The sequence below is a fragment of the Macrobrachium rosenbergii genome, chromosome 15, assembly GCF_040412425.1.
Source record: "Macrobrachium rosenbergii isolate ZJJX-2024 chromosome 15, ASM4041242v1, whole genome shotgun sequence".
NCBI lineage: Eukaryota > Metazoa > Arthropoda > Malacostraca > Decapoda > Palaemonidae > Macrobrachium > Macrobrachium rosenbergii.
In genome coordinates this window covers 34,341,336-34,361,153 of record NC_089755.1, presented here as the reverse complement: position 1 = coordinate 34,361,153, position 19,818 = coordinate 34,341,336, and the positions used below count along the sequence as shown (strand labels likewise).

At 39.6% G+C, this 19,818-nt stretch overlaps 1 long non-coding RNA gene across 3 annotated transcripts; it reads left to right on the top strand.

The window, feature by feature from the left end:
- The first annotated feature begins 172 nt into the window (after positions 1-172).
- Positions 173-18,519, top strand: LOC136846538 (uncharacterized). Of its 3 annotated transcripts, none has more exons than XR_010855436.1 (4): positions 173-310; positions 4,499-4,600; positions 5,597-5,799; positions 17,884-18,519. It is a non-coding gene; the product is annotated as an uncharacterized lncRNA (long non-coding RNA). The 3 variants fall into 3 exon arrangements; XR_010855435.1 differs by having other exon boundaries at positions 4,499-4,624; XR_010855434.1 differs by lacking the exon at positions 5,597-5,799.
- Positions 18,520-19,818: the final 1,299 nt, after the last annotated feature.

Here is a 19,818-nt window from a genome sequence, read left to right as displayed (position 1 = left end):
ACTGTTCTGAGAAATCTGTCTTCCATGGGTTGGAATTTGAAGTTAATAATTTTCGTTCAAGGATTCTGGATTTAGAGATGCTCGTTTTCTTCAATACTAGTCCGTCCCTTATGGCATTTTATTGACTCCATTATCCTTGGAATTCTAGGCCCATCGTCCACGGTCCATGTCACCCGATGGAAGAATATTCACATTTCACAGGTTTTGTATGCGGCTGCTCGAGATTAGGTATCCTCAGTTTTGATATTTGGTGTCTTTCCTTGGTGCAAATTTTTTTGTTGGGTAGAGTTTTCAGCAGAATTATATTAAGGTAAACGTTTTTCTGTTTTTGGATAAGGACTGTTTATGGTAACCTATTTTAGGTGTAGTTAGATGGAGAAAATAGTGTACCGGTAGCCAAGTAAACCGTTTGTGTTTTGCATACCCATGTGTAAATTTACTATCAACAGGTTACTGATTTCAGGTTAGCCGGTACACAGTGTAAGTTGGCCTTGCTTTTGCATAAGGTATGGCGGAGTAAGTTCCAGTGATTTGGCCGGCCTTTTAAGGTATTCAGAAGGAAGCAGCAACGAATTGCAATCTTTAGAATTGAAGATTAGTGTACCATGGTAGCTGGTGTCAATTGTTGGAACCCTGCTCATTTAGGCATTAAATGAATGCAGTGAATGTTTTTGCCGTAAACCACTTTAATCTTGTGACGGCCATTTAGATGTTAGAGGCCAAAGGTATGTAAATGGTGTGCAACATCTTTACCTGTTGATGCAGTCCTGCAATGGACAAAATAATGTAGAATGCAAGTAAGGGTGCAGCTTCCTAGATTGTTAGCGGAGGATGCACTTGAGTTGAAATCTTTGTTTAAACAAGCTGCGCTGTGGTTATTGGATCCAGGGGACCAAATCCTCCTTGGCTAGGCCAGGACATGATGCCTTAGGAAAGGTAAGTTAGTAAATCGGAAATTCTTAATTTCTTGCTTACTGAAATGGAAGCAAGTCAGTCCTTTTTGGATGACATGTTTCTTAGCAAAATGACAGATCAGTGTTTTTCGTTGTCCCAGCGAAGCAGATGTTATGGGTCAAATCAAAACGCGAAATTACCATGGTACACCTTGCATAATGTCTGATTGGTTCTGAAACATATGATTAAAGTTGAATACTTTAGTCATATAATTATAAGAGCCTTAAAACCTGGCCCAGACCCCTGTAAACACCTGATGTCAGCTAATAGGCCTACTGTCATGTAAAATGCAAAAAGCATTCGGTAGCCTACGGTTAAGCTGTCTTTTTAGCAAAAATACCCTTTATTTGATACTCCTGTACAGAATACCCAAGACCAAGACCATTCACCAGGAAACGATCCTAAGCACCCTGTGAACCACCAATAACGGTGGTAATAACATTGCTGAATGATGTAAAATTTTGTAAACTGATTTCTTTTCCCATATTGAAAGAAAATTTTCATACAGTTGAATGTAACATAACTTGAAATTACCTAAGGCAAGGAATAACTATGCAGTAGAAGTTTGTTTGGTTTTCTTTTAACAACACGCTTAAAAAAAAGGTTGTTTTTCTCTCCAGCAACCTTAGGTTGTTTTACATTGGCACAAATAGTCTGATGGGGTATTGAAAATTTAGTATGGTATTGGACTTCCAGTGGTGAAGAAGGCTGGCAGACAGGTGTGTGAAGAAAACAGTTGTTAGTTTTTTAAGTTTGTCTTTGGAGAGGAAATTTTGAGCTAATCCTGAAATGGAAGTATAGCCTAGTGAAAAGCCCCAAATGATACTGGTTCACCGATGTAAAACAAGGAACACACAGACCAGTTACTGTGCTATGGAAGCTTACTCCAGATTGTTTAAACTTGTGAACTGGCCTTGGCTTTCATCTTGGTTAAAGTGAAATTATTTTTAGACATTTCATCAGGGACATACTGTATATAAATGTAACCTTCCTTTAACCTAATCTAGGATGTCATACCTGACCTCCCCTCCCCACCCCAGAAGTGATAGCTCAGCCGTCTTAAAAGTATCTAGATCAAAGACGCATTTCAACTAAACCCCAACCTAACCTATCTTAGGGCACCATCCCCTGCCTGGAACTCCCAAAAGGATGGTTTTGATTGAGATTGAAGCAGAGGCCTATGCTCTTGTTTGAACAATCCACCTGTGACCTACACCCATCTAACATGATGAAAATTAGGAACACTGTGGCCCATGGCTTCCATTCTTATAATGGTAATTCTGATAAAATTGATGTCATGCTAGTAATTGGTTGATGGGAACTTCATACATTTTTGGCATTTCAAAATTATTTGGTGAGCAGTGTGAATGCTGGCAAAAATAGTTATCCTGTAACCAAGGTAATTTGTCATGATCAGAATATACAGCAGTTCCTGATAGTTGAGGTAATGTTAGGTATACAGTCTGTGTATTGTACAAAATTACCGTACATGGATTTTATTTCCCTTTCAAGTTATCCAGCTCCTTTTTGAGTTTGAAATTACAAACAGTTTAAAGAGCAAGGGGGCAGTACATCATAATGTTTGTTTTTCAAAGGCCAGACTATGAGTACTAGAAGAAAGTAATGATTTCAGGGTGAATTGTAATGGGGTTGTGTGAACTGCCCATTTGTTTCTATACAGAATTGCTTTAGTTTCCCAAAGATTAGTGACATCTTTATCTGTTGTCCATTTTGTGGTTTCCATACTTATTTCTTTTGTGGTTGGCCTTAACCTTAATGTTTCCAAGCCTCTTTTTTCCGGCATTTTTTTTAAGGACCTTTATGCTGTAGTGTGGCATAGCTATCTAGTTAAATGATATTTTTACGTCAAGTATTTCAGTATTGTGTTGCATGTGGAATTATTTGCAACCTTTGTCAGTGTTCAAAATGATACAGCAGAGGATGTGCCCTGTTTGTGTTTATAGACATTGTGGGAGAAATAGCTTAGACAGACCTTAGCTGGCAACTGCTGAATTTATCACTTTGATCTTTGATGTGTGTAGTATGCTGTATATTGAAGCCTGCCATTGTGGATTGGTGAAGTTATTTGTTTGAGTATTTCTCCTTACCCCTGCAACTACAGTAGTACACGAGTTTTGACTCCTGCTGTCCCTGGTTCCATCTCTAACCAGCCACTCTTCCTTCTGTTGCTTGCCTTTCTTCATAATTAGGTCTTGAAGTGGTTTCTCCACTGGATCTTTCTTCCTTTGAATCTAGCTTAAGATTATGATTGGGAGCTTCCTTTCTTCTGGGAGACATGTAGATATGGCTGCCATTAAAGTGATTGTTTCAGTGAAGTTGGAAAATTTGACTCGTTCTTGTATACTATGCTCTGATTTCTGTAGCATCCATGCTAAAGAATGGCCCCCACTCTTCTTAACCTCTTCGAGAATGAAGAGTACTACATACTAATGCCGTGAGAGACTTTCTCCTCTTTAGTGTAGACACACCAGTTTTTGAATTGTCAAGTGATGACTAAGTGCTAGCCAGGATTTTGGTCATTGTATTAAGATTATTTTCCTTCTTGGTATGATCCACATTTTAGTAGTCATAGATTAGAACAAGTGAGATCCAACGACATTAAGCAAACTGGGCTTAAATTTGCCATTGGATTGTTTGATACTGGTTCTGTCTTATTTAAGAGCATTCCCATCTGCATTGGTTTTTGTTGAACAAGTGTTGATCATTTCTCTTGGGTCAGGATAATGAAGATGGTGAAAAAATAACCTTCCCAGTATGGGTGAAGTTTATGCAAGCAGCCAGATGAGATGATCATTAATGGGTTAAGGCAGATGACAGTTAAGTCTGTGAATGTCCAGATAGTGTTGCCTATACTGTACAGTCTGACAGTAGAAAAAAAGACCTTACTGGGTCTTCTGTTGGTGGTGCCTCTGCCCACCCAAGTTCATGACAGTATTACTGTAACAGGTCATCCATCCTGGAAGATAATCTCATTTTTTCCTACATGGTAATCCAATAAAAGTTTACATCTGGCCGTGACTACTGTTCCAACCTCAAGTTATGTCAGTTTGACTTTTTTAGCTACAGTTTTTTTTACTATTTATGACTTCCAAAGGGTTAATGTTGAATGTTCGTGAATGATGTTGCTGACAGTCTTTTCTGAACACTATTCTAGAAGCATATTGAATGACCTTTTAGGTAAAGAAATTTTATCAGGCCTCAAGGACATCAGGATCCCCTTCAGCTTCATAACCTATTCAGACTGGACATAACAATGTAGAGTGGATATTGCATTACCACAAACTTTTGATTTGTGGAATATTTGAAGAGTCCAGTTCTGGTCAAGCCTTTCAAGTAGACCTTACGCAGGTTACTTTTTTTTTTTTTAACAGTATCGGGAGAAAAAATTGCTATAATTTTCTAAAATATCCTTTTAATATACTGTACATTATTTGCTCAAGTAGGCTATAACTTGAAACAGTCACTTGTACCAGACTGAGTTTTTTAATATTTCCACTATATAAGCTCATTTTTTCCCCCACAGATCAGTGTTGGTTATGGAGAGGAGGACGTGCCTAGTTCAAGGCTTTGACAATTCATTGATGGCCTTCAGTATGCAAATCTTCAGTGCCATTTCTTTGTCAGGGTAGGCTTTTTACCCAATATCAAGGTACAGTATACCGTCCCTGGTTTTAGTTATATGTTAAGAGGGCCTACACAATCAAACAAAACATGTTAAACCCACTTCACGGCTATGGTCTTAAGGGTTGCCTTCTCTCAAGACCTACGTCCACTTTGTTAGAAGTGTGCGCATTAAGGTACAGCTGGTTTTGTTCAAGCACCCTCTTATTTGTTTATTAGGGTAACATAATACAAATTAAGAGGGCTCATACAGTATCAGGGCATTTAATATGATCACTGAAGTTGTCCAGTTGTATTGGTTTTCCTTTGAACAGAGTCCTCTAACTGAATATTCAGGTAATAATTTCTTGTTAGTGTTTTCGTTTGACAGTCATTGTCAGCCATCACCTGCCAAGTTTCATGGGATGTACTAGTATCAGTAGTTAGGTTGCACTTGCATATTATGTCATAATGGTTGCTTTTGTCCAAGCTTTTCTTAATGTCTAGTTAGAGGCCTCCTCGTCGTGCTAGCTGCTTTCTTGTTTAAATAGATACAGGTATTTTGATGTTTTTTATTTTTAACTTCTTATGAACATGGCAAAGCTCTTTGAAGAAAAAAAAATAACCTTGGCATGGGACTTCTGTCTCTTTAAGATACCACTCGGTTTAATTGATTCAGTAAGGGAAGTGTGGTTCTCTGTGCTTGTTTTAGTGCAGCAAATGAGATGAAGTATTAGGAAGTGTGCTTAATGAAAGATGTCATTTGTTGGGAAATCTGAGTGCTTTGTCCCATAATTCCGGGTTGGTCTATATCTAAGAGAACATAAGTGATGAATTGTATGCTTAAGAAAGTTGACTATGGTAGTTCTCTCAAACATTGCTTTCAAATGTAGAAATAATGTAGTAAGAAGTCAGCATTTGTACTTTAATAGATGCATTTTTGAGCTGTAATGTACTGTAACATTTTGTTGTGGAGCCCTCTGGTGGTGAATCCTATTGCATGGAATTTTGCTTTTTACAGGTGGATTATGAACTTGAAAAGCAAGTAGTTGTTACCTGCTTTCGGCTAGTTCTGCTTCGAAAATTAATAAGTGAGGTACGGTTACCTGACGGGCAAAATGAACGTGACTGCTGTAGAATATCCACAATATTAATTCTCAGTGATGTTTCATCTCGCTGGTGATCCATTGTCCAACACTGATAAGAGGAATACATGTTAAAAATGTATGTTCTTTAAATGAGAATAGATTAAAAGTCAAGCATTTAACACACATATAGTATGAACTACTACAGACTACAATTCAGTAGCAAACTAAAACAAATGAACTAAACACATATGCAAGGGAACTGGGGCAGTGCATCTATTCAAAATTTTCTAGTTTTATGAAGATAAACTATCCTTAGCTCCTCTGCAGTGTCTCTTTTGGTGAAAATGGCCATAAGTATGAAAACCTGTACTGACAATTTTGTCAGGGTAGGCATTATTACTTTTAAAGCGGATATGTGTTGGTGTGATATTCTTTGTTAGTTGGACTTCTGTATTCTACCTTTCTTTGCTTCGTGAGTTGGAGTACTAAAAACACATCTTCGCTTTGTGCATTTTAATGTCCAGCTAACTACAGTCTACTGTACAGTGTTTGCTAACTCGGGCGGGTTTATATTCTGGCATGCAATAACTTTGGTCTCGTTCGCTGATGCCAGGCGTAAATTTAAAATTAAGCAAATTATAAGAGACAAAACTGCAAATCATTTGTTTCAACTGTTTTAACACCTCTCCTTGATGAACAGTTTTGTTCTAACTTGAGTAAAGAAGAAAAAAGTTATTTAAAAAAAATATTTTTCTCTGACATACAAAATATTCTAATCAAGTGCATACAAACATTTAAGTACAGTATATCAGATGAAATGTAAGAACACAGAAACATGAGAGGATACAGTGCTGCAATAGTATTTGGTTAAACATCAGATAAGGACAATTTACAACAGAACATATTCTAAGTAAATGCAAATATTTAAGTACATAAAATAACATGTAAGTACACAAATATGAGAGAGAATACTGTGCTGTAATAAAAGGATTTATAGTTTATAGTTGCACTTAAAACTACAGTAGTAAATAATGATGGGTATAATATGCAAACAATGAGTATCAGTAATAGAATAAGTATACTACAAATTAACATTGCAAAAACAAGTGGCAAATATAAACTTGCAAATTTGACAGTGCAAAAATAAGTGGCAAATATAAATTTGCAAATTTGACAGTAATATAACCATTATTTTGTATAAGTGACAAGTCAGGTATTGTCTAATCAATGGCACTTTTACAGCAGACAGTGTCTAATTTAGTGATTACTTCTTGGGTCCACTCTGTGCATATAATCTTGGTAAGGATATAGCCAAATTCTTCTTTGATGGAACGTACTTGGTGATTTTTCTCAGGTTGATTTGTTCTCCTACAAAGTGCTTTTGGGTGTCAGTGTACTTGATCTCTCAGAGCAATGAGTGTCATTTTCTAAAGCTATGGCACCCTGATTGTCACCATATATTTCTGTTGGTTTGTTGACAAAATTCTTGAATCAGAGTTCCCAAAGCAGCTTTCTAAAATAAACTATTGTTGCTTCACAAAGTGCTACGTACTCTGCTTCATTTGTTAAGAGTATAGTTAAACTCTCCTGCTTGCCCATGATATTGGTCCGCCTGCTAGAATTATTACAAATCCAATGATGGGTTTTCTTCCATGGTCATTTACATAGTCTGTATCCACCCATGCTGTTAGGTTTTCTTGAATTTTCTGGAGCAAATAGCTAAATCTTGGTGTTTTGAGATATCTTAGCAGATGTTTTGCATTCTTCAAATCTTGTTTGAGGTTCTTGATTTTTCTAGCATGGTGGCAAAAGCAATGTCAGGCCTAGTGCAGTTTACTAGGTGTAACAAGCTACCAGCTATTCCTCTGTATTCTGTTGCCCTACATTTTTCACCTTCTGGGACTTGTCTAAAATTTAGGGCTAATGAAGTTAACAACCCTTTTGATTCAGAAAGATTTTGATTTGTAGTTTCTGGTGAATGAGGATTTGCCTGGTGAATGAGGATTTGCCTGGTGAATGAGGATTTGCCTGGTGAATGAGGATTTGTCTGGTGAATGAGGATTCGCTGGTGAATGAGGATTTGTTTGGTGAATGAGGATTTCTGGTGAATGAGGATTGATTAATAATTCTTAAATTCCTTTCTTGTAATGAGTCACATCATCTGAATTTACAACAAAATCATCTACTGTACATGAACTAGTTCCTTGTTGGACGAGTCGGTAGAGTTTTCGGCTAGCACACTGCTAGACCCGAGTTCGCGTCTCCGGCTGGCCAATGAAGAATTAGAGGAATTTACTTCTGGTGATAGAAATTAATTTCTTGGTATAATGTGGTTCGGATTCCACAATAAACTGTAGGTCCCGTTGCTAGGTAACCAATTGGTTCTTAGCAACGTAAATTAAGTGTAATCCTTCGGGCCAGCCCTAGGAGAGCTGTTAATCAGCTCAGTGGTCTGGTTAAACTAAGGTATACTTATTTGTGCATGAACTCCAATAAGTCTGATCTAATCATGCCCATTTTTGTCAGCTTCTCATTCAGCTTTTTATTCCAATTTCTACCGCTTTGAGACAAGCCATAGATACTTTTCTCCACTTCACAAACAAAATATTTTCTGTTTGCAACTTCACATCCCTTTGGTTGTTCCATGTTTGCAAATTCACATCCCTTTGGTTGCTCCATAAATATGATTTCCTTAAGTCCACTGTAGAGGTAGGCTGAATTTACCTCAAGCTGTTCAGCAGACCATGAATTTTCAGCAGCTAAGGCCAATAGCAGTTTAAGGCTTGATTTTCTCACTACAGGGGCATAGATAGTCCACACCAGGTGTAAGGTAGAACCTTCTGGCCACTAGTCTTGCTTTGTGTATCATTACCTCACCAAGTTTGTTGTATTTTCTTTTGAATACCCACTTGCAATAAATCACTTTGTCCTGTTGGTCTTGGCACTATTTTCCAGGTGTCCATGCTTTCTAATCTTTTAGTTTCTTGCAGCATGGCAGCTTCCCACTTGTCTTTGTTGGGACAGTTGAGTGCTTCTTCAACAGTCAATGAATCTTTTGGCAATTGCTGGAGATCTGTCTTGACCTTGCAACATTGGCACTTCTTTGGTTTCTTCATCCTTTGAGACCTCAAATTGGGTCCTGCATCTTGGTTCTCTAGATGATTTTCTTGACTTTCTTGGTTTTCAGGAATTTCTTCTTGATTTTCTTGTTTGTTTTCCTGGTTTTCAGGAATGCCTTGGTTTTCTTGATTGTTTTCCATTTCTATTGTTGGTTTCTCCCAATCGGTGTTGTTGGTGTTAAGTTGGATGGAGAGAGCGTTGCTGTTTGCTTCTTGGTTGTGGTTTTCACAGCTGGTTCCTTGATCTTGAAAGGGTAAATCTCTTATTTGAAGTCAACTTTAATGGCATTGATCATGATGTGTTTGTTGATGCTCCACTACTTGTATCCCTTTTGGTTTGGACACACTCCCATGTAGATGTATCTTCCTGCACAAACTTGTAGCTTTGGAGTCTCCCTCAGCTTAGCCCAAGCTTCACAGCCAAACACTTTGATCAATTTCAGGTCGTCACGTTCGAAGTTTCTCCCTTTCCACAGCACAAATAGAATCTTGTTTATGGCTGTTGACAATGTTCTGTTCTTGATGTAATATACATGGTGTCAGTCCAGAATTTTTGTGGTACTCCAGACTATATCATCATGCATCTTGCTATGGCCAATAAACTCTTGTTCGGCTCTTCCATTTTGCTGAGGTGCTTACGGGATTGTCAGCTGTCACTCTATTCCCTTCTCTGTAAGAAAAGCGAGAATTCCTTGCTGACATACACCCATTATCAGTATGGAGGGGTTGTAAAAGTCTGTTGTGTTTTCTCTCTACCCTGGCCATGTACAGTACTTGAACTTCTCCATTGTTTCACTTTTCTTCATTATAGCATTTTCACTGTACCTTGATTGGTCGTCCAAAAAAGTGGCAAAATATTGGCTTCCACTTCCAGTCGATGATGGTTCAGGAATCTGACAAACATCACTGTACTATTTCTAGCACTCCACTACTCCTTGAATCACTTTCAGGCATTGTCTTCTTTTTGGACTTAACTTACATGCATGTGGTGCAGTCTTCAAGTTTTCCCTTTGCTTCACAAACTCTGGGCAAGGCTAGTACATTTCCAAATCATCTGTGCCACAAATTTACTGTTGCTCTGTTCACTGTGATTTTCATTGCAAAATTTACTTGGCTTTGCATTGATACATCTTTGCTGCTTCATTCCAGTATCCTTCCAGAAATACTTCTTTCTCATCTTTCACTTGTTTAAAACCTTTGTAACTAGCTTAAAACCCTTTTCTTCGCATCATCTTTCAGATCAAGTTTTGACCTAGGTTTGGAGCATAGTACGCTTATTTTAAGGTTAACTCATATCCACCATACTGGTCTTTCATTTTCATAATCTTTCTCTACCCAGGACTGAAGACTTCCTTCCATCACCCCACTTTACCTGTGATGCTACAGTCAAAATCAACAAGTAATGTCTTGATAAGGTGTCATGTGATCACTAGCACCAGAATCCAAGTTCCTTATTAGTTTGGAATTTTCTTCTTTCACTGATGACTTGTTCATATTTGCATTCACTTTTTGTATTTAAATTTTCATTTTCAATTACAGCAACAGTTACCCGTGTATTTATTTTGGTTTTGGCAACTTTTGCTGTTAGCTGCTGCTCTTTGGATTCACTTTCATTGTTTTCGTCACTGTCGCAGTGTTGCTTTTGTTCCTTGGTAATTTCTTCTTGCTGCTTTTGTTTTGTCTTCAGTCTTGTATTTTTTTCTTCCATGTCTCTTCTTTCTTCCTTTTCTTTCTTCAAATTTTGGACAGTTTCTTGCTATGTTATAAAGTTGTTACAAACACCCAGACAAATCGTTTGTCTTCTTTCCTGGAGCTTCTTGTGCCATCTTCTTTTCTGTAATTTGTTCTTGAATTTCCATGTTTAATGGAATCTCTTCTGAAGCTTGTTTTATGGACTGAAGATTCCTCTTCTTTTCTTGCCTCAAGTTTATTTTGCCTCTCCTCAAAAAGCAGTATTGACTTTACATTTTTAATATATAAGTATTGACTTTACATTTTTAGTATATAGATCTTCAGTTTTTGAGAACTGTGACTTCAGCAAAATTTGATACTTGGGAATATTTTCACTTAATTTACCTATTTTGAAGCACAAAAATCCTACAATTTGAGTCTCCAAATTTAGCTACTTCTCATTAGAGCTACATTTACACTGGTCAGTCTAATTATAGAGGCTATTAGTCCCTCATAGACGTTTTTTCGGTTTTTCTGCATCTACAGTTTTTCCAGCACATAAACTATTTGGATTGTATCCATTTGTGTGTGGATGTCACTCAAAATTTCCCATGCTGCTTTTGCTTTGGTGCATTCAATGATGTCCAGATCCAAATTATCCACTCTGTGATATAACTGAGTGTCGTTATTTCTTTGAAGTTGTAGTTACATCCAGTCATTTTGATCTTCAAAGTATACTGGGTCAGTACATTCCCACCACCTTTTCTAGGTGAGCGCTGCTCTAGTTCTCTAATCCCAATGGAAATAATTTGATTAATCCAGAATCTCATGTCATTTTCTGTCTTCGCCTACCATTTTCTCTCAATACGTCCAGCTTTTTCGTAGTTGATAGCTGGCGTAGTACCCAATGTCATTCGACTTTCTCAAAGTTTTCCCCGATTTTACGATCACTATTTCACTGTTAAACTCACTTTTGTGCTCAAGACATAACTGGGCAACCTGTAAAGGTGGTTGTGTGTTAACTAAATATTCTTTCGTTAATTCGACGACTTCTACATTCTTTTAAAATCAAACAGAGACAAAACTGAGAATCATATGTTTAGACCTAATCTCAACTTTTGACTACTTCATAATGGAGGGGCTCTTGAAGTTCCTTTGCTAATTTTAAGTTGTTGCGACAAAGGTCATCCTTGGCTGGTTAACTCAACCTCAGACATTTTTTTACAGATCAAATGGTAATCTTGGAGTAAACTGGATATTCAAGTAATCATATCTTTATTATTGTTTTCATGTGTGACAGTCCTTGTCAGCCATCTGTGTTTTTCATGGGATTTACTAGTTTCGGCACTTTGACTAGGCCTGCAACTTTTATCATATTGGTTACTAAGTGTCCAGTTGTTTCATAATGACCAACTAGTCAGAGGCTTCCTCTCAATGCTAGCTGCTTTCTTATTGGAGGTATTTCAGTTTGTAAGTCTTTAGTTTTTAATTTCTGATGAACACATCAAATCACTTTAAAACAAAAATTAGTAAGAGCATTGGAAACTTTGTCCTTTCAACCATCACTTGGTGTGGTTGTTTCAGTAAAGAAATGTCAAGTATGCTTGGAAATCAGTGTTTTTTTCTCTATCCTTGAATGGTCAGGACAGTACTTAACCAAACTGTCAGAGTGGTGGATTAATGCCTGAAGAAAATTCTCAAGTAATTCTCTGACATTGCACTTTTATCTGTTAAAAGTAGTGAGATGTTAGTATGTGTACTTTAATAAGATGCATTTTATATAAGTAACTTTAACCAGCAGCTCAAAATTTTGAAATTGCGGGTCCGCTAGTTTATGGTTATAGCGACATGCCCCGCCCACTTTCGGGTGTAAGAGAAGGTACAACATAGCAAAGAGCTTCAATTTGTTTCTGCCAGCTGTGGTTGAAGGACTGGTTGGCAGCAGCTCGAATTTTGAATTTATACTTTGCTGGTTGTTTGACTTATCTTCACTGGTGAAGTTTTAATTTGTAGCCTCCTGCATAATTAACATAATGTTAAACAAGTTTTGATCATTGATTGACGACTCTGCCGTTTTATGGACTTGTATTAGAATTTTCTAGGATGTCTGACACTAGATAGTGCTAGCATTAGGTATTGTAGTAAAGGCTGCAATACTGATTAACTAAAGAATCTTCGACTAGCACACCAAGTTTGTATTCCATGTGGGGACAAACATGTTCAGTAAATTTTACTTTGTGAGGGGAGTGTAATGACTGGGATATTAAAGAAGTGGAAGACTTTAGATGCACATATCAAGAAACTAGCTAGAGATAGGAAGAGGAAAGCTATGGCTAGGGAATCTCGTAAAGCTTTAGCTAGTCAGGATTCATCCACTAAGTTGGGTGCAATTGCTCCTGTAATTTCTTCCGATCCCATTCCAACTCCTCCACCTTTGCAACCCTTTCCTTTATCTGGCTCTCACGTTTCTGACCCCAACACCATTGTCAGTCTGGAGTTGAAAATTGACACTCGCTTCTAGTTAATAGGCGCCCCGTGGCGCTCAGTGCAAGTGCAGTGGTAGTGGAGGAGGTGGCTGTCTGGCCTGCTGATTCTCCTAGGCCAAGGTCCCTGACATACTCCCCACCACCTGGGAGGAGTCAAACTGGCAACCTAAGGGAGGTCGATGGGGTCTGCCCCCGAGCAGTGGCCCCCTCGGTTCAGTCTGTTGATGAATCCCAGACTGCAACCAAAGGCCGTTGGAAAGGCCTTCAAGTGAGCGCTCATTGTATATCCTCCAGCTCCAAGGATTTGAGTCCCAGACGTGCATGGCACTATGCGGACAAGTCACATCTGCTGAAGCAGTGCGCAGTGGACAAGTCACACCTGCTGAAGCAGCGCGCAGTGGAGTTTGAAGTTTCGTCCCCTGTTCCTTGCAAGAAGGGCAAGGATTCAGTGCACCCATCGTGTAGTCTTTGGGATAGCCCCGAACAATTCTCTTCTGCTGCTTCTGACGACAATTGTAAATTGGTGTCAAGGCACCTTTTGGCATGGAGACGTTCTTCGTCGTATAAAGGAGCTACTGCATCAGAAGTTACGCACCCAGCACCTTCGTCTCTACAGTCAGCGCCCGAGTGGCCAGCAACTAGCATCGAAGCGCCCAAGCTCCCTTTTGTGATTGAGCACTCACTGGCGCCCGTTCACCAACAGGTTTTGTCACTGGCTCCCATTGGTGCCCACTCCTCCACTGCTTCTTACTGTCGTTTTGGACATTGTTCCTCCTGCAGTTGACCGATTCAGAGCAAACTGGATAATAATTCTTAGTTTGCTTCAGAAGGCTCCCCCTACAGCTCAGACAACAGCGGACTTAGACTTCTCCGGCCTTATCGACTCTACTAGATCAGCTTTCTCCTCAGCCAAAATTGTTCTCGGCCTCGGAACTTGTGCACCTTAAAAATATTTTGAGGTGTTCAACAAAAGATGAGCTTCATGACTGAAGTAGAAGGTGCTCTGGCGAAAAACTTAGTGTGTTCTTTGTTACCTCAAGTTAGATCAAAGGGCTTGTCGCGGATCTCTTGGGAGTCTTGACTGTGCATTGACAAGAGGCATTCCACGATAGTACACAGGAGTTTAGCCAGTCTGTACGCCAATTGAGAATTCTTAAGAAGAGGGACCTTTTGGTGAATGACTCCTTTTACTTCAAAAGGGACATTGTGGCACGTCTGGAGGGACAGAAGTCGAAATGCCCTCCTATTCTCCGGACAAGACGAATCTTTTCTATTGGCTCGACAGCCGCCAGCTGCAGAATGACGAGGGCGCTGCCCACTGGAGCTACCAGTTACTAGATCCTGGCAGTCATCTGAGCCATCTCTTTCCTACTACTAACCTTCCTGCCATTTTATCCACTTGCTCCCACGCCTCAGCCCTCGCTTCCTTCTCGTTGCCATTGCCAGTCTTGTTTCAGGTTAACAGGTGTTAACCTTGTGGGCTAAGACGTGCAGTGGAGGAGTGTCTTGTCATCCCTCGATTCTCCTAGACAAAGGTCCCTGTCATTCTCCCATATAACGAGGAGAGCGTCTGCACGCCATGGAAGCCCAAGGGAGGCAGCTTAGACCACATCACTGGTATTTGCTCCCTCAGTCAGCCTGTTATTGGTCCCCATGGTATCGACAGACAGCCTGGAAGGCATCTTTCTGGATGTACATGGACCTTAGAGTGGTGGCTATGCCGGCCTTAGCTCTCTAAACCCGGTCCCTGCCAGACTCCACTTTACACCTGGGGAGGAGGCATGCTGTCAAATCCATAGATCAAGTCTGATGGGGTTTTGCACCTGGATCAGCTGCCCCTCAAGTCATACCTGCTAGTCCTCCGGTGTTGAAGCGGACAGCCGTGGGAAAGACGTCCGTAGAAGGGAAGGAATCTAGTGATAGTCTGGTGTGAAAAGGGCTATGGTGTTTTTCCCAATGAATAAACGTTGAAGGGCATTTTTCTGATCAGCTCTTCTCCGGCTCTCCTGTGAGCTTCTCAGGGCGATTGTAGCCCATGCCTTATTTTTAAGAGGCTGCAGAGGTATTAGAGCTCTTGTCTTTTCTGGGTGTTACTGAACTGTCAGTGGTGGATCAGCCAATTTTCGGGGGCTGGAGACCAGTGTATGGACATAAGTGTATGTCTTTTTGTCCTTGCCAAAACACAACACTTAAGTACCAGAGTGCCCATAATAGGACGCCAAACCTTCAGTAGTGCCCAGAGTGCCTACTCAGGAGTTCCTCTTCTTATAAGGTGTCAATTTCAGGCTCCACCTCAAGTGTCTGGTAGTGAAGTACAGTGGCTCCAGCGAAATGGCATCAGTGTCAATGGAGGATAAAGCTCTCCTCCTCATCTAGATTCTCTGGCCTATGTACCTTCAAAGCTCACTGCACGGAGTGACTGGGAGGCATACTGGTAGCCCAAGGGGATTGGTCCTTCTGGAACAGGAAAAAGTTTCTACGGACTCCTTTGTGTTCCGATATTTGATGGAATGACAGGGAGGATCTTCCTTGGTGGAATTCCCAAAGGGAATAGAAAAAATGTCAGAAGTGGAATCTCTTCATCTAAACTCTCGAACCAATCAGTGGAGAGTTCTTTTCAGATGCGCTAAACCTAGGTTGAGAGCTCTTTTGGGATTAAAGAAGCCTCCAACCTGGTTCCAGGAACAGCATAACTGGCACATTAACATGAAGAACAACAGGCGATATTTCTGGGCCTACAGTGCTTCTGGTTCAGAAATAGCTAGGAAAGACAGTAGCAGTGCATTCAGACAACACGATGGTCTGTCGTACATCAAGGCTCTGGAGGAACCCACTCTTTCTAGCTTTGTTCACGGCATCCAGGACCATCACTGACTACACTCTCTTCTGCTCACCAGTTCCAGATCCCTTGGCATGGGCGACCAATGCATTGTTGCAGGATTGGTCAACAAAGATCTGTATGCCTTTCCCCCCCATTCTGATTAGTAAGGCAAATCAACAAATTCCTGGTCTCATCAAAAAGCTATCCATGATCTGATAGCCCTTCTGGCCAGCAAAAGAGTGGTTCCCAGATCTTCTGGAACTTCTTGCAGGACTTCCTGAGACTGCTGCCACAAGCAACACCACAGCCAACCTCACTCATACGTCAGTTCGCATCAAAACAGCTGTCTTCTCTGGCCCTAACAGGGTTCAAACTGTTAGGCAACTGCTTCAAGAAGAGGCTTTTCAAGAGCAGCTGCAGACTACCGATGCAAAGTGTAGAAGACAGTCATCAGATAATGTCTACCAGGCAAAATGGTCCATCTTCAGGTCCTGGTTGAACGAAAAATGTGTCCTCATCTGAAACCTCTGTAGCTTAAAATAGCGGACTTTCTTCTGCTCTACACTCCGCTAAAAGGACTTAACACCTCTACCATTAAAGGATGCAGAGCTATGCGCTTAGCTCAGTTTTTCCATAAAGGAATGGGACTTATCGCTCAACCAGGATTTGCTCAACCTTAGTCTTGTACCACAAAGCCAAGAAAAACCTTTGTTGTCCTGGAACTTAAACGGTACTCCTAAGTAGCTTTCCAGTTCATATGTTTTGAGCCCATGCAATCTATCTCTTTAAGGATCTAACCAGGAGAAAACTTTTTCTGGTTGCCCTGGCCACACTGCCAAGAGATCCAGTGAAATCCATGCTTTTACAGACAGAAACATCGGATTTTCTCAGGGGAATGCAGTTTGCCCCCTTTCCAGATTATCTGGCTAAGAATGAATCGCCATTGAATCCATGGAAGAAACAAGCTCTGTCCAGTTTCTTTTTATCTTCACGGAATGAAGGACATTCGTAGTACTTCAAGAAACCTTTGGTGTTCTGTGAAATATCCTCTAGACCCGTCTAAGATACCCTGGCATTTTTTCTGAGGAAACTGATTTCGAGAAGCACATTCCATAATGAGCTAAGATCTTCTCTCTTTACAAGGTAAACCCCACGAGATAAGTGCAGTCGCTCGTCTTGGCGTTTAAGCTCAATTATCCCTTACGCCAATTGTGCAAGTGATGTTTGGAAGTGCAAGTCAGTGTTTGCATCGCATTATTTAGGGATATCGAGACGACTTACGATCAGTGCAGTACCTTGTCCGTTTCATGCGGCTGGAGTGGTGTTGGGAAGAAACGTAGAGCAACGTTCCTTTAATCTTTTCGCCTTGCTAAGGTGTTGAGTTTTTGGGAGCCTGGGGTGCATTATGTACCTGGAGTACCCACCAGTCTTTGATTTTTATGGTTGGGTTTGGTTTTTAAGTTTTTAGTGGTTATGGTGACTATTTACTCTGGTTATTTTATGTGGTACTGTGCCTTGGGCAGGGGCAGAGTTGCGGCTTTTGCTATCCTGGAAATTAGTCCATCGCCACAAAAGCACCCACTGCAGTAGTAGGCCCTCAAGGCTTTACCGCCTCGCTCTACTGGGTAAGATGAGCAACCAGAGGCAGTATCTACATGTAGCAGCTCTTCTTATCAGACAAGGTTCAACAAGATTGATTCACTGGGTTAGCAACTTCTATTCTCAAACTCATTACTATTAATAATGTTTTGGGGTGATATGTCCAACATCCCACTCCATCCAATGTGGGAACCGCCATGTAATTACTGCAAGTTATTATATAAAAATGACATTTTATATTGTAATAAAGTTTTTATATATACTTACCCAGTAATTACATAATTGGAGCCCGCCCACCTCCCCTCATTTGGACATAAGGGCATAAATGTATAACCATAAACTAGCGCACCCACAATTTCAAAATTTTGAGCTGCCAGTTAAAAGAAACTAATAGCAATGTAATTACTGGGTAAGTTTATATAAAGCTTTATTTTATTATGTCATTTTTTAATAAATTACACTAACATTGTGCACTCTTGAGTCTTCTGGTTCTGAATTTAATGCATGAAATTTCCCTCATACAGGTGGATTATGAATTTATGCTTCGGAACTAAACAATCAAGATGATACCTGCTAAGCAAGATGAGCATGAATGCTTGGAGTATTCAAGAGCATTCATTACTGAAGAGAACGTTTCGACTAGCAGATGAGCTATTTTCAAACTGAGATAAGAGGAATGCGTGTTGAATAGTACAAGAATACAGTTGACAAGGATACTTGAACAGAAGCAATAATAAGTTATAATAAAAGTGGACATCAAGAAAATGCTGGATTCAAGGCTAGTTTTCTAGTTTCATATATAAAAATGCTATCCTTGGTTCCTGTGTAGTATATGCTTTGGTTGGAAGTGGGGATTCTCGAGAGCAAATGGTTTGCAATTTTCCATTGTTTTAACAGGTATTAAGGGGTCTTGTTGGGGCTTCCCAAGAGAGAAACTGGTTGATTACAAGAAATACTAATGTAAATACTGTATTACCTAACTAATCCACAATCTTTACAAAAAAACACAAAATTTGGGCCCCTTCACAGCACTAGGCAGCCAAAAAAACTACATACTGTACTGTATGTATACAGACAAATGTGAAATTCAAGCAATGGAATCTTAATGAAAACAAATACATAGGGGCTTTTTCTTTTAATACACAATTGGTGCAGTATGATGGGAACAGATTTGGAGGTTACTAAATGAAACTGTCCTTAACCTATTTATTACCTTAACCTACAGAACAGAAACTTTACCTAACACCATAATTCATCAAAACTTATTCTACTCGGTCTTAATCCTAGTTTCACCCCCCCCACAACTATCAAAGAACCTTAAACTAATAGAACCTTGCTGTCTATAAATATTAATACTATATTGTTACCCCAACTGTGGTCTCTGAGACTTGTCCTTCAAATTGGGAGTTAGCTTACTCAACATCAGCCAGGTTAGGATTTCGTCGCTATTCCGCTCCCTATTGGAGAGAGCAACACCTAGTTTTCCAACCTTATTTGCTGCAGGCATGTCGAGATCGGAATCTTTTGGGAATAGTCTTATATGGAGGAATGGGGAGAAGGGCGGCCTGACCAAGTGGTTTTGTTTCTGACATCTTTCAGGTTTGCGACCTCTCCCTATGTTCCTTATTACTTCTCTGCTTTATCCCTTCCTCAATTTTCAACTCTGTTAAGGTGAAGGGGAACTCCTCACTGTACACTAGCCCACTCGAGCAAACCAAGTAAAAAAAAAAAAAATCAACCATACACTAACACAAATAGTAAATATACTGTATTAAAAAAAATCAAAATTCATACAAGCCAACTTTTTCATACTACCACAACTTCCAACCCCACACACCCTCAAGCACACATCAGTTACCATATTCTAAGAAACTAAACTACAAAAAACAATTTGTATATATATACAGTACTAACTAGCCCTTTACAACACCAATATCACTAGATTAACATCCTGTTGTTACTTTTGTACGCTTGAGTAAAGCCGTTAAGTAATTCGGAATATTATCAGTTAAGTCAAGCCTTTAAGTAGTTTGGAATATGTTACTTTTGTACTCTTGAGTAAAGCCTTTAAGTAATTCGGAATATCAATTATCAGTTAAGTAAAGCCTTTAAGTACTTCGGAATATCAATTATCAATTATTTGTTACACATTCCTTACTTAAATATTACCTGCAGCATGTAAACAAGAGGAGGAGCAAGCTTTCTGTATTAACTTTGCTCCACGACCATGTATATCCACCAATTAGTTATTTCTCATTTCAAGGCTAAGAAGTCTTATCTTTTGTTTTCCTTATTTTTACAGTAAAGTACTTGGAAAAGACATTAACATAACACTTTTACCCACTGGCAGTATGTATTCGTGTAATCTGGCTGACTTTTCATCTGACACTTGTGGGTTGGATTCCTAAATAAATAAAGGGCGGCACTGTTGTTGTGGTTGGCATTTTGCGACAAATGGG